We start from the raw sequence: 12,948 nt of genomic DNA, 5'->3' as shown, positions 1-12,948 counted from the left end.
AGGCAGCCTGTACTCCCGTAACATCAGAAATGTTCTTTGTGTCCTGAGTTGAATTGAATCAATCTTTTTGAACGAGGAATTTGAATGTACAGGTAAAATGCAGTCTGTAATTTACCTGGCAGAACTAAGTGCAAAGGAAACAGGTCAATGAAGTACAAGAAAGCTTTATGCTAGCCCTTTATTCTTCATAACAAAGCACAGTGCAAAGTGGTTTGGTAACCAGATTGCTATGCTGTACAGCTTGATCACTACCCTGAACCGCTTAAAGATTACTATACTGTATACACATTCTAACTTGGATATCTTTAACTGTATATCAAATCTAAGAACACCTAAGGCCACTTTAATGGCCAAATGAGAGGTGGCTTTTAAGTAGGTTCTGTAATTAAAATACTATAGAGTAGACTTGTGATTAAAGATGCTGACAGGAAGAAGCAGACCCATCCACTGACTTTAATAAATACAAATGCAGAAGCAATTGGAAATGAGAAATATTCTTAGTAATGCACTTAATGTTAACCCCTGTAATTCCCCCCCCCCCCCCCCCCGACTTGTTTGTTGCCTAAACGACAACTATATATTAGTTTTATTTATCATGCTTTTGCACAGAAAAAGCACAGTACTGTACTCACTTAATTGACACTGTTTTATTGCTAAATATCGGTATAATGCTTGTAAATGGCGCAGGCTGTTTTAAATTTTGCAGCAAAATGATGTTTAAATTCACTTTGCTACCAACATCTTCATTGCTTGCATCTACAGCAGATTTCTAGGACGTAGTCAATATAGTCGACCCTGTATTAAAATAAATACATCTACTCTGTCTCTTGCTTTACACAGTTTTTTATTAAACAGTTTATCACCATTATCTATGCATAGGTTTCATATGCGCTGTAGCTAGCCAGATAAGTTGTAGTCGTGTATCAGGTCGAAATTACACAGTCTCTTTTTCACCAGTCCCCTTATTAATTAAACATATTTATATCAAAGCCTTTTTGGTAAATAACAGAAGATACATTAAGTTTCCCAAAATCATTTGTGTATAAGATTACCCCTTATATATAAGAGGGGGCACACGACAAATACATGTACTGTCCCCCCCACTACAAAGAGTGGGTAGGACTTGACCCCCTTGTCCTCCCCCCCGGGATTGACCCCCTTGTCGCCCCTCCTGCGCCTATGCCTGCAGGACATAGCGTCAACAGTGAGAAACTGAGTGTCTGCCTGCCGCTTTCACCTGTACACAAAACAAACATGTCACACTATTTCCTGAATCTGCTGATACTCTTGGCTGGTTTCACATACTCAAATCTTAGACTACTGTGTAAGATTGTATTAACATCAAAAAGTGGAATTTTATTAGCTGTAGTCAGGTAAAACCTATCCTGTACAAGGCAGATTACAAATAAACATCACTGGCTTGAAGGTATTTTGTGTGGCATATCATAAAATAACCTCAGTAAAATAACCTCATGAAGATTGCATTATGAATATGCAGGACATGTATTTAGTAAAGGATCTCATAAAAAAACAAGAGGAGCTTTATTCATTGAGGACCACACTGCACTCTCTAATGGTATTAATGGGACAGGCAGCAGGCACTTGCAAGGTCAGGTTCATTCCAAATGAAGTTCATTAAATCCACATAATTGCACTTTCCTGTAGCAACACTGCCACTGCTAGCCTAGCAATACATCACCCAGGAACAATGAGGGGAACAGCCAGCAGGAGATTCTCTCCACAGCCTGAGATGTCTGTTACTTATAAATCAAGGTAATCAATGTGTAGGTGTGTGCATAGTTCAGAACATATAACAGGCTTCATGAATTGAAGAGAAAACTCCTTTGGTGTCACATTTTATCTTACAGGTTACTGGGTAATAATACAACGGCTATGTTATTATTTGAAAGTTAAATCCATTGTGGGTTTTTACTACTTTATGGGGATAAAAATTAATTAAAAACTGTAAAAATAAAAGTGCTACTGCCTTCAAACATGCAGTCCATTTTCATGTCATTTCATGGGCCATGGATATGTGACATGCCAAGAAATTCAGGGGTGAGGTGTATGAAATGATGTCGTTATCTCAGTAGGGGACTATTTTTCTTATCACCAGGGTTCAATCAGCGCTCCAGCATGATGTTAGGGGTCATTGTACTGTAAGGGGTGCTGTCCTTCTAATTCCCAAGCCAGATCAATACATTCCTCTACCCTGGTTGAATCAGTCCCCTCAGTTCCCCTACATTGCAAAAAAAGATGTTTATTTACAGATTCATCTCATCAGCATCATTCAATCTGATCCAGACGTCTGGCTGATTGGCTGGCGATTGATAAAGGTTTCGGTTTCCTTCTTAGACTTAATTGAAAATCCAGTGTCTGACCTTGAGCATCCAAGCATAACAAATATAAGTCTAAGCACGAAGAAGACCTCTCATTAGCAATGATAATACAATGGAAAGCATACTGCAGAAACAACATGTCCCAGTTTTTAGGGGGGGGGGGCTTCTGATAAAAGATCTGATTCGACCGTCTTTTTCCTTTGAAAGTCACTATTTTATTTATGGGCTGAAATACTGCCGGTTAGTCATGCATGAAAGTGCTTAAACTGGCAATAAGAAACCATGATAAAAGGGACAAAATGGTGTAGGTTCTGTTCATAGAATTCAGTATTACAGCAATCAGATGACAGAAAAGCAGCGTGAACTTGTGAGGTTTGTCAATGTAAGTATGTCACTTGACTCACCAGCATCATTTTAATAAAGCACAATGTCTCCAAGATTTGGAAATTGTTGGTAATTCATTCCCACCTTTACTACCCCCAACAATACACAATCAGAGGTCTGGGGACAATGTATGCCATGCAAGTATTTTTTTTTTTTTTTCTTACAGCAAAGCTTGTACATTTACCAACGAAATCAACATATAGCCACTACATATATTCAATTACAAGGGAATCCTTTACAAATACGAAATCCAAAAACATGCCACCTTCCCAAGACATGAATCTGTAGATACCTCTTATTCACAGCTTTACCTTTACAAAACACTGTACCTGAATAATTAGAAGGCTAAGTCATTATCTGGTCTAATTCGATTAGCAGCTGCCAGTCACTCACACATAGTTGCTAAGGAGACAAGAATTGTGTGGTCATTCTCTGAGCTCTACCCTCTCCCAGCAAAGCATCTGAAAATAGTCTATTAAACCATCATTCTGATGCTGCTTGGGAATTTGTCAGTTGTAGCGAAGTTCTGCAATTAAAAAGCATCCCAGTCTAATTATAGAATAATTATCCTTCCCTTGCTGAAAACACAATTGCTGCAGTTTAGGATTGTTCTTTACTTGTTAGGATTTAACTGAGGTTAACCTATACATTTATCATCCTGGTCTTACACCGGCATCTGAATATTCCTAGCTTCATGCTGTGCTGTTTATCAGGCCAAGCCATCAAACTCTATTCATAGTCTGAATTAAATGAAGGTAAATGCAATTCTGGCACATACAAAAATGGAGAAGTAACCACTGGTGCATGTTTTACATGATTGGACTGCTCAAATGAATATACCATACAACATGCCTTCTGCAATGCCAGCATGCTTTCTTTGTGTCTCAAAGAAAATATATTCTCTATGTTATAGGACTGGTTTCCATGGCAAAAGCTGATGATTTACCATCATTACTTAAGTGAAGGGAATTAAATAGCCTAAACATAGTATTTAAAACTATTAAGGGATTAACAGCCCATTAGTTATACAGTACTTACTGTTTTAGTATTAGTTCAGAGGTCCCTATGGAAACAATCCTCTTAGTCCAATGAAGCTGTTACATACCTTTCCACATGTCTCTATTCCAGTAACCAGCCTATTTTTTGTATAATTCTTAATATTTAGCTTATGATGCTTATGACTTATGATGTTTACTGGTAACTGCTGAACCATGTTTAAATAAACACATGATCACACCCCATTTAGCCCATTCATTAAACATATTTGACCTGTATTTGTGGGCTTAATCCCAAATGCCAGTGTGCAAAGGAAGCTTTGGCAAAGCACTAAAATTTGATTTGTCATCTGCTTACTTGAACGTGTACATCCTTATGAAGCTAAGGACCCATGTAAACATCCTTTGTACAAATCAGTACAAATGTTTTAGAGATTCTGTTTACAGCTTGCAGAGTATTTCTTAATGGAACAAAGGAGCCGTTTAACATATTGTTTTGGACCATTAGATTTAATGACTTTCTGCTGAGGCAAGTACATAAGAGTGCCAAAGAAATACCCACAATACCACTCCTCGCCTACCTTACTGTTGAATCAGAGGACTTATACTTGCAGTTAGAAATAGTGGTGTTTCTTAGTCTTTGTCACTAAAGCAACAGTTTTTGGTTTTGACAGATATCATGTCCCACAAAATGTATGCCAACCACATATCTTGTTGTTTCTTAATAAAATGGGGTAACCACGGATATTATGTTTGTATTTATTTCTGAAAGGGTGTATGAAACTGGATTTCTTATTAAATGGTGGATACCACCTCACTCTTCAGACAACTAGAATAGAATTCAATATACTGAGTGGGGAATCGCATTAAAAAAAGAAAAAAAAAGAAAACCTACAGAAAATGTGACTACTCCCATAAGGAGAAGAAACACAAGAAGATCACTTCTGCCTCTGTCATGTTTGTGAATTTATTGTGGACCTTATTTTACAAATTACTGTATCAACTGGATAGACTTTATATTACACAACAGAAGGATTCTGGTTATCTGTTTCTGTAATACTGGACTGAATCTATCCGAAGTTAAATTTTTAAAATGACGTCACTGAATCTGGGTCCAGGGGAACGAAAAGCAGTTCGATAATCCCTCCTTAATACTGCCAGCACACTTGATCCTAATGTACCCCACAACCTGCAGACAGTCAGGCACTCTGAAATGTGATAACGCTAATCTGTGCAATTAGAATAAAGAGATGCTATGTTGCTATTGCCTGTATGAATGCTGATGTGTGGTATCTCAGGTCATTTCATTGTTCATCCCTTTCTGGTTCAATAGGATGAATCTGAAGATACCTTAGACACCTCAATAAGCATCTTAATTTCACTGCCAATCCCAGCACCTCAGATTGTTATAGGTTGTTTCATTCTTGACATGATCTATCTTATTCAATGGTAGCTGGAACCTCAGTTGCTTAACTGAGGTTTGTACCAAAGTGCTTAGATTGAAAAGCTTCTGATTGATACCTCATAGAGGCATCATCTAATTTGTTCACTTCTTGAACTTAGGGGTTGAATATAACAAAATAAACCAGGAGAATATATCTTGTCAAAACTTTGGATGTTGAAGTTGCTAAATATAGAATTCCAATATAAGATCTCACAGCTGTATTTGCCAATTGACTTTTGGTTAATAAAAAACATACATTTTGCATCGTTTCTAAGTCATAAATGGTCATTTTGACTTGCCTAGTCAACAAATCGGTCATGAGCGTCACATGTACGTTGATATTAGATATTGTGATAAGAGAAAGATATTTGTGATGTAGGTGTATCTGTACTCATCTGGTAACAGAATAAGGTGGCATCCTGAATTTCCCACCCACTCTGTGTCTTTGGTATCAGAAAGACAACGCACCCTCCACTGGCAAGATATCGAGTCCTAATTACTTTGCTAATTCTGCCAAATAAGAGCAATGGATTAGTCCTAAAACCTTCTTAAGAGTCCAAATAGGGACATCCATGATGTAGCAGCTGGCATGCTATTTTAAAAAAAAAACTGCCAGACTTGTCGGAGACCTAACTGACTCCACCCTTTGCAGACAGACAGTATCCATAGCTCAAGAAACAAGATAATTTACTTTATTACTGTACTACTGTATTACATCTCATACAGTAGTTTTTTGTCCAGTACCAAATAATTCCGGCACATAGTCATTAATCTAATTGTATGCTAATTAATGACAGTAGGGGTTAGTTGCACAGGTTTTAAAGGAAGGTAAATTGTTTAATGTTTCCTTAACCATATGAAACTTTTTTCAAATCACGTGCTTTGCGTTCATTGACATTTTGAATCCTGCTCTGGACTTTTACGATTGGCTCATAAAAAAGAGACTATTAATGATGTCGCTGGGGAACTGGGCTGATCATATTTGATGGGCTGTTTTACACACCCAATTAAATCTAAGAACGAATACTGTCTCTGTCTCTACATTTTAATGAGTCTCTTCCTTCTAAGCACATCCTTCCAAATCAGAAATGGACGTGTTAAAAAAAAGACAGATCCCATTAATAAATCAGTGATAAACCGCAGCATAATAGTTCACTCTTTACAATAAGTGACTGCTGATGCATTATTGTTAGTTTTAGGGCTGATAATCAATATGTGGATGATTATTATATACAGTAGATGTGTACCCTTATGCAGCTGTTACAACATCTTGCATTGCTGTATTGACTTGTATGGTTCACTTAATAAGTGCAAATGCAGCACATACTTTAAAAAGAATATTTAAAAATATAGTACCGATTTTCTATTCTCAATTCATTTAATAAATGCCGGTTAATAGTCTTGCCATTCGGTTTAATCCTGTACAAGAATCTGTTTATTAGCAACTAAACTACTTTCTACTTATAGTTGCTGACACTGAGAAATCCAGAGACAGACATGCTGAACCAATTTGAGGGATTTTTTTTTTTATTTTTCTCCAAATTGCTTTGACTTGACTAGAAATTATGCATTCAAGAAGAAATTCCAAAATAACCCCGAAATAACCACTGATGTGATAGAAGTTCATTAGGAAGGATGTCCTTTCAAAGCACACAGTTTAAAGAAGTACTGTATCATTTAACAGCCGATAAAATGGTTTTTCTCTTTCTAAAACAAAGTTTATTCTTCCAAGTTAACAGTGAGTTGTGATGCACCAGGAATGTTGTGCATCTGGTCTGGTTGTTCAGAGGTTGTGTTTGTGATGTTTTAAAGAAGTCTATAATAAGCATAGTTTGGATTAATTCCATTTCTATCATCGTTGATTTATTTTTTCATGCAGCAGTTACAGTACACAGTGTGTTGTCAAAATGGGCATCAGAAACTGCCCATATAAAACTTTACCATAGTAATAAAGCACAGTGACAGCATTGTAAAGCATTGTAAAGAATAGCGAGGTATGGTAAAGCATATTATTTAAAATGGAAAACCAGGATAAACTATGGTAAATGTATAGTATAACCACTGTCAAAACATGGTGGGGGACTGCAAAAATACTGCGGTAAACTTTTCTAAGGGTGTGTTAAATGTACTTTCTTACTAACAAAAAACTAGTAAAATGATTTAACAACTGCGTTTCAACAAGAAGTCTTTATTAATGTCGTATTGAACAAGGTAACTGTTGCATGTACCCTCATATAGGTTTATTGTATTGTAGAAGCATGGTGAAAGCATGGATCACGTGACAGCTTGATGACCAACCAATACCTTTGGTAAAGCAATGGTCAACCATGATAAAGAACAGTAAATGCATAGAATAAGCTTGGGAAATTCATGGAGAAACTGCAGCATTTCCAAGGTAAAACACTAAAAGGGTAAAACCCCTAATTTTTTTTATACTACATTGCATCCGGCTGCTTTAGGAATGAAAAGGTTAGGTGTCTATGACAATTTGACAAAACGGCTTTTCTAAATGAGTAGTGAGCTAATTTAGTTTGATCTAAAATGATCTCATCCCTGTGGATTTATCAACATATATATATGTGCTACCAGATGTTCAATATCAGTAATCTGTTACATAGAAGTGCACTGAAAAACGAGGATAAAAGTGACTGGCGCTATAAAATGAGACCACTGGTATTTCTCTTCTATTGATTCCAATAACAAGTTATTTTAATTACATTCGTTTTTATGTAAACCATTAGCTCTCAGCTTGTCATTTAATAGTGGCAGGATTGGCAAATACATGAAGGCATTTGTGTAGATTTCTAAATCACTTCAAAGTTCAATCCTACAATTGAAAATACATCTACTGATCACAGCTTCACAATTCTGCTACAATAAAATAAATGACCTTATAATTGTATATGAAATGTGCTTTAGCAAATGACACGGTACAATTGCATTCATAGTAGGTTCAGGTAGAGCATCTGTTTAGATGTTTTTAAAATATAATTCTCATGTTGCTGATGACTTTTTGACATTTTGAGCAATGGATGAATTACCCACCCCATTACTGGACAGAACCACGTTCAGTATTTCATCCCTTAAGCACAAAAGTAATTTTCCCTGAAAATCACAGCTGTTTTGGGGTGTTTCATTTGGCAATCTAACTGAAATATGCATTTTAATGAAGTATTAACAATGCTGACGACAGACTAAAAAGCATGTCCCTCAACACATTAATATAGTTATAATATAGTCTATGCAACATGTGACAATTACCACAGCTTAAACAAAACAGCTTGTGGCACATGACTCTGGTGTTTTCATAATGACAAGCTTGAATCATCTGATCATCATTACAAATAATAGTCAAGTTATTACAAACAACCATTAGTATGACACAAGTCTTGCTAATAGGTATCTTATCGGTTTATAGCAAGCTCTGATCCGCAGGGTGCACTCCATTCATTACAGTAAAAAGTCAATGAGGCACATGAAGCGTGAAACTACTGAGAAATTGAGAGAAATAGATCATATTTAATGAACCTCAGATTTCTGCTTTAAAATACATAAAATGCTGATAGGCAATGCAGGTTGAGTTACTAATCTGTTTCTGAAAAGGATGTACCTATGAAATAAATACTAGCTAAACAGGTTTGTAGCAGTCCTACTGAGCTTTATACTTTCTTTGACTATTAGTCAGAGAAAGAGAGAGAGAGAGAGAGAGAGAGAGAGAGAGAGAGAGAGAGAGAGAGAGAGAGAGAGAGAGAGAGAGAGTATTTAGACCCTAGGTCACTACTTTAAGAGATGTCTAGCACCCAGATCTTGGCAAAATATAGAATGAGGTATAAAATATAGCTGGTAACAATGACTGCTTGAATTCTAATGCAGGCCGAGGTAATAGTCTGTTTCCACATGAATGGTTCTTGTAAATCTTTAACCTAGAACGAGGCAGGTCTCTACTTGGGAACCAGAATCAACAAATATATTCCTCACCTAGACATTCATCAAAATCATAAAGGAACCTGATTCTGGGGAATTAATGTTTACTTAATTCCCATTTCAACAGAGTTGGGTAGTGGTAAAAATGACTTTTGCATACCATTTTGTTGTTTGTAATACTTTCTGTTCAGAACAGCAAGTACAGAACCCTTTACAAAATATAATTGTGCAGTTTTTGAAAACTTTATGATTTTATGGTCTGTCAAATAAATTTGTAAGAATCAACACAGACTATATACAGTCATAGATTCGTTTTACATTTCTACAGTTTTTGTTTACATGGGAGAAGCTTGCAAATCTACAAGCTTCATAAAACTTTCATGTGGATCTGACTTGACTGACAGTAATTATGAAATAATTGGTATGAGAAAACTCTAGTGAAAATAATGTTCCACTTGTGGGAGGAACTGAAGCAGCTGCAAGAAAATGTGCCATCACATGAGACCAAAATATACAAAACATTTATCACAACTATGTGAAGCTGAATCTGTGGCCATCTCCTGCCCAGCCTTCTTTGTCTAGGGTATTGATTAATTCAGTTTACTGTACATTGATTAGAAAAAACATACTCAACAGCACTGCAAACAAAAATAAAAAAAAGTCATAATGCCACAACTGTTAATCCCATGATATTCAATTGGGATTGGTTATGAATCTGTGGTCTTTATTTAAGAGTGTTTCCATTTCCTATCACAGTCTTACGGTCTACAGCTCTCATCACACGATGTGGAGGGATGTAACTTCCAGGAATGAAGGATGGAAGTAATTCTCCCTATTAACCTCTTACTTCTAACACAGCATCCTGGGATTGATGAGGATCCGTCTGTGTTACAACTGTTGAAAATGTTCTTTTGAGATTTTATTTTCAAGCACACAAGCACTAAGTAGAAGAGACGTACACCGTGGAGTCACCTGGAGCCCAATCGTTAACCTAATCCTAACCTTAAAGTCACTGTTAGATTGCAAAATTGCTTTTAAGTCCACCAGAGTGGCGAAATAATATTTCTCCAAATAATTGATGATATTGAAAGTGTGGACGTTCCCGGAGAATTTACAGTAGAACTTGACAAATCGTCATCCTGTAGAAGAGACATAACCAGCTATTATTAGTCTCTCCCTATCTCTCTATTAATCCCACAATATTGCATCTACTGCATGAAAAAATGACTGAAAGAACTTACGGTATATTTTGCGTACAGCCTTATATACCTGTCCTTATCAATGTCTGTACAATAAAAAAATAAAATAAATACATAGCACCCCCCGACCCCTCCCATTTGCATTTGAAAAGGAAACGTTAAATTTGTTTACCTTTCATTTCCACAGCTCCTCATCCCAAACTCTACATAAGTATGTACAGTACGCATGTTTAAAGAGAAAGGAAGGATGCTACATAATTGAGAAAAGTAATAGTTGTGGTGAGTTTTGCAAGAGCCAGAATTTAGCTTTCAGTTTGCCTGGATGTCACCTAAGAACATTGCAAACATTTCCAAGTTAATATTGACCAGTAAGCCTGACTTCTATTATATGCAAACTTATGGAAACTATAATAAGATCCAAAATGGAAAATTACCTATATGGTAACAGGGTCCTGGGAGACAGACAACACGGTTTTAGGAAAGGGAGATCGTGTCTAACTAACTTGCTTGATTTTTTTGAGGATGCAACATCGATAATGGATAATTGCAAAGCATATGACATGGTTTATTTAGATTTCCAGAAAGCTTTTAACAAAGTCCCACACAAAAGATTAATTCTCAAACTGAATGCAGTTGGGATTCAAGGAAACACATGTACATGGATTAGGGAGTGGTTAACATGTAGAAAACAGAAAGTACTGATTAGAGGAAAAACCTCAGAATGGAGTGTGGTAACCAGTGGTGTACCACAGGGATCAGTATTAGGTCCTCTGCTATTCCTAATCTACATTAATGATTTAGATTCTGGTATAGTAAGCAAACTTGTTAAATTTGCAGACGACACAAAAGTAGGAGGAGTGGCTTAAAAGGCATGTCATATGCAGACAGGCTAAAAGAATTGAATCTGTTCAGTCTTGAACAAAGAAGACTACGTGGCGACCTAATTCAAGCATTCAAAATTCTAAAAGGTATTGACAGTGTCGACCCAAGGGACTTTTTCAGCCTGAAAAAAGAAACAAGGACTAGGGGTCACAAATGGAGATTAGACAAAGGGGCATTCAGAACAGAAAATAGGAGGCACTTTTTTACATAGAGAATTGTGAGGGTCTGGAATCAACTCCCCAGTAATGTTGTTGAAGCTGACACCCTGGGATCCTTCAAGAAGCTGCTTGATGAGATTCTGGGATCAATAAGCTACTAACAACCAAACGAGCAAGATGGGCCGAATGGCCTCCTCTCGTTTTGTAAACTTTCTTATGTTCTTATTGATTTTGCCATTGTTCCCAGTATCAAACCTCACAACAAAAGTCTTACTGTTCCTTGACATTTTTGGAAAATTTGTAACAACATAGGATTTGACAAGGATTGGCACATTCCAAACAAAAATTAACTGTCAACGCTTTACCACAATACAATATTTATTATTTTACAAATATAATATTGCATATGATTATTTATTACTTTTGTAAGTGACTGGTGAATTTTATAAGACTTCCTCTGTAAAATACATGCATTTTTGGTGCTGTGTTTGAATGTTTGTGGGTCCATTGCATTAACTATTTTATGTTAGTGTACTCCATTTTCCAGCACTTACTTTTGAAGAATTGTATGTTTTTAAAGGGGAACAAAAAACAAACAAACAAAAAACAACAGACATCATTGTGACACCACTGTCTCACATAACCAGTCTCTTATTAATTTTTGTATTGTTTAGTTTAGTTATCCCTTTCGATACCAGTACATTTCTGCAATAGACCACTTTATAACGAGAAACAACTTTCCTATTTCATATGACTAGGCTCTAGTCAGCAAAACATTCTCAATACATGGACTATACTTGTTTGGCTCAAAAGCAAATAAAAAGAAACACATTTTCAACCAAATGCAATTGGACACCACACTTCAATACTTTAGTATTGCATCTTGCAATTGTTTGAATCACAGTGCCAATATCATGCATCTGTAGGTTTTCAAAATAAACCGCATGCATTTCTATTCTCTCAAAATAACCTGAGACACTAAGCCTATATTGAAAGTATTCATGGTTTTGTGAAATTACATATGCAATATTTGGCTCTGAATTTGAGGATACATCCTGTTTATTGGCAGCATAGAATATATATTTGAGACATATTTTCATAGTTTTTCTTTATGTTTTTAATTTACAAGGATATCATTTGTGGCATGTGTATATCACTTTACTGACCCATCTGTACAACAGGCACAAGAAAAGTACTCATGTAGGGAAATATTCTGACACAGTGCTGATGTCCGATTTTACTGAGATGTATTACACAACACAAACCATTTTCAAGACACTGTTCCTCATAGCAAATGCCAGGCTCCTAGACAGTGCAATTCTGCCTCATGACGCAGGCATGAAAAAACCCGGTGTATCCCAGACAACAAGTGACCCAGAAGTAAAGTGGTGAAGTGCCTGGAGCCGAGCAACAGCTCCACCAGTCAGAGCTCCAGGATGCAGCTCATTCCCATCTCTGGAGATGTAGAGAGAGAGGGAGAGGGAGTGGGTGGTGAAGAGCAAGTGTTACATAGCAAAAAAAAACAAGTGAATGATACTGAATGTATGGAGGAACAGGATGAATGACGTTATAGACAGCCATTGAACAGCGGAGCTTAAGAAGATTTGAAGCTGCATGAAAATA

The 12,948-nt window shown here is 36.5% G+C and overlaps 1 protein-coding gene across 9 annotated transcripts in view; it reads right to left on the bottom strand.

Moving 5' to 3' along the window:
* LOC121324614 (actin-binding LIM protein 3-like) overlaps nucleotides 1–12,948 on the bottom strand; it is an 83,997-nt gene that overhangs the window by 55,150 nt on the left and 15,899 nt on the right. The gene's annotated exons all lie outside the window — the stretch shown is intronic.

The sequence above is a fragment of the Polyodon spathula genome, chromosome 12 (genome assembly GCF_017654505.1).
Source record: "Polyodon spathula isolate WHYD16114869_AA chromosome 12, ASM1765450v1, whole genome shotgun sequence".
NCBI classification, from domain to species: domain Eukaryota; kingdom Metazoa; phylum Chordata; class Actinopteri; order Acipenseriformes; family Polyodontidae; genus Polyodon; species Polyodon spathula.
The sequence above is the reverse complement of the archived record's forward strand: the minus strand, read 5'-3'. Positions and strand labels throughout refer to the sequence as shown.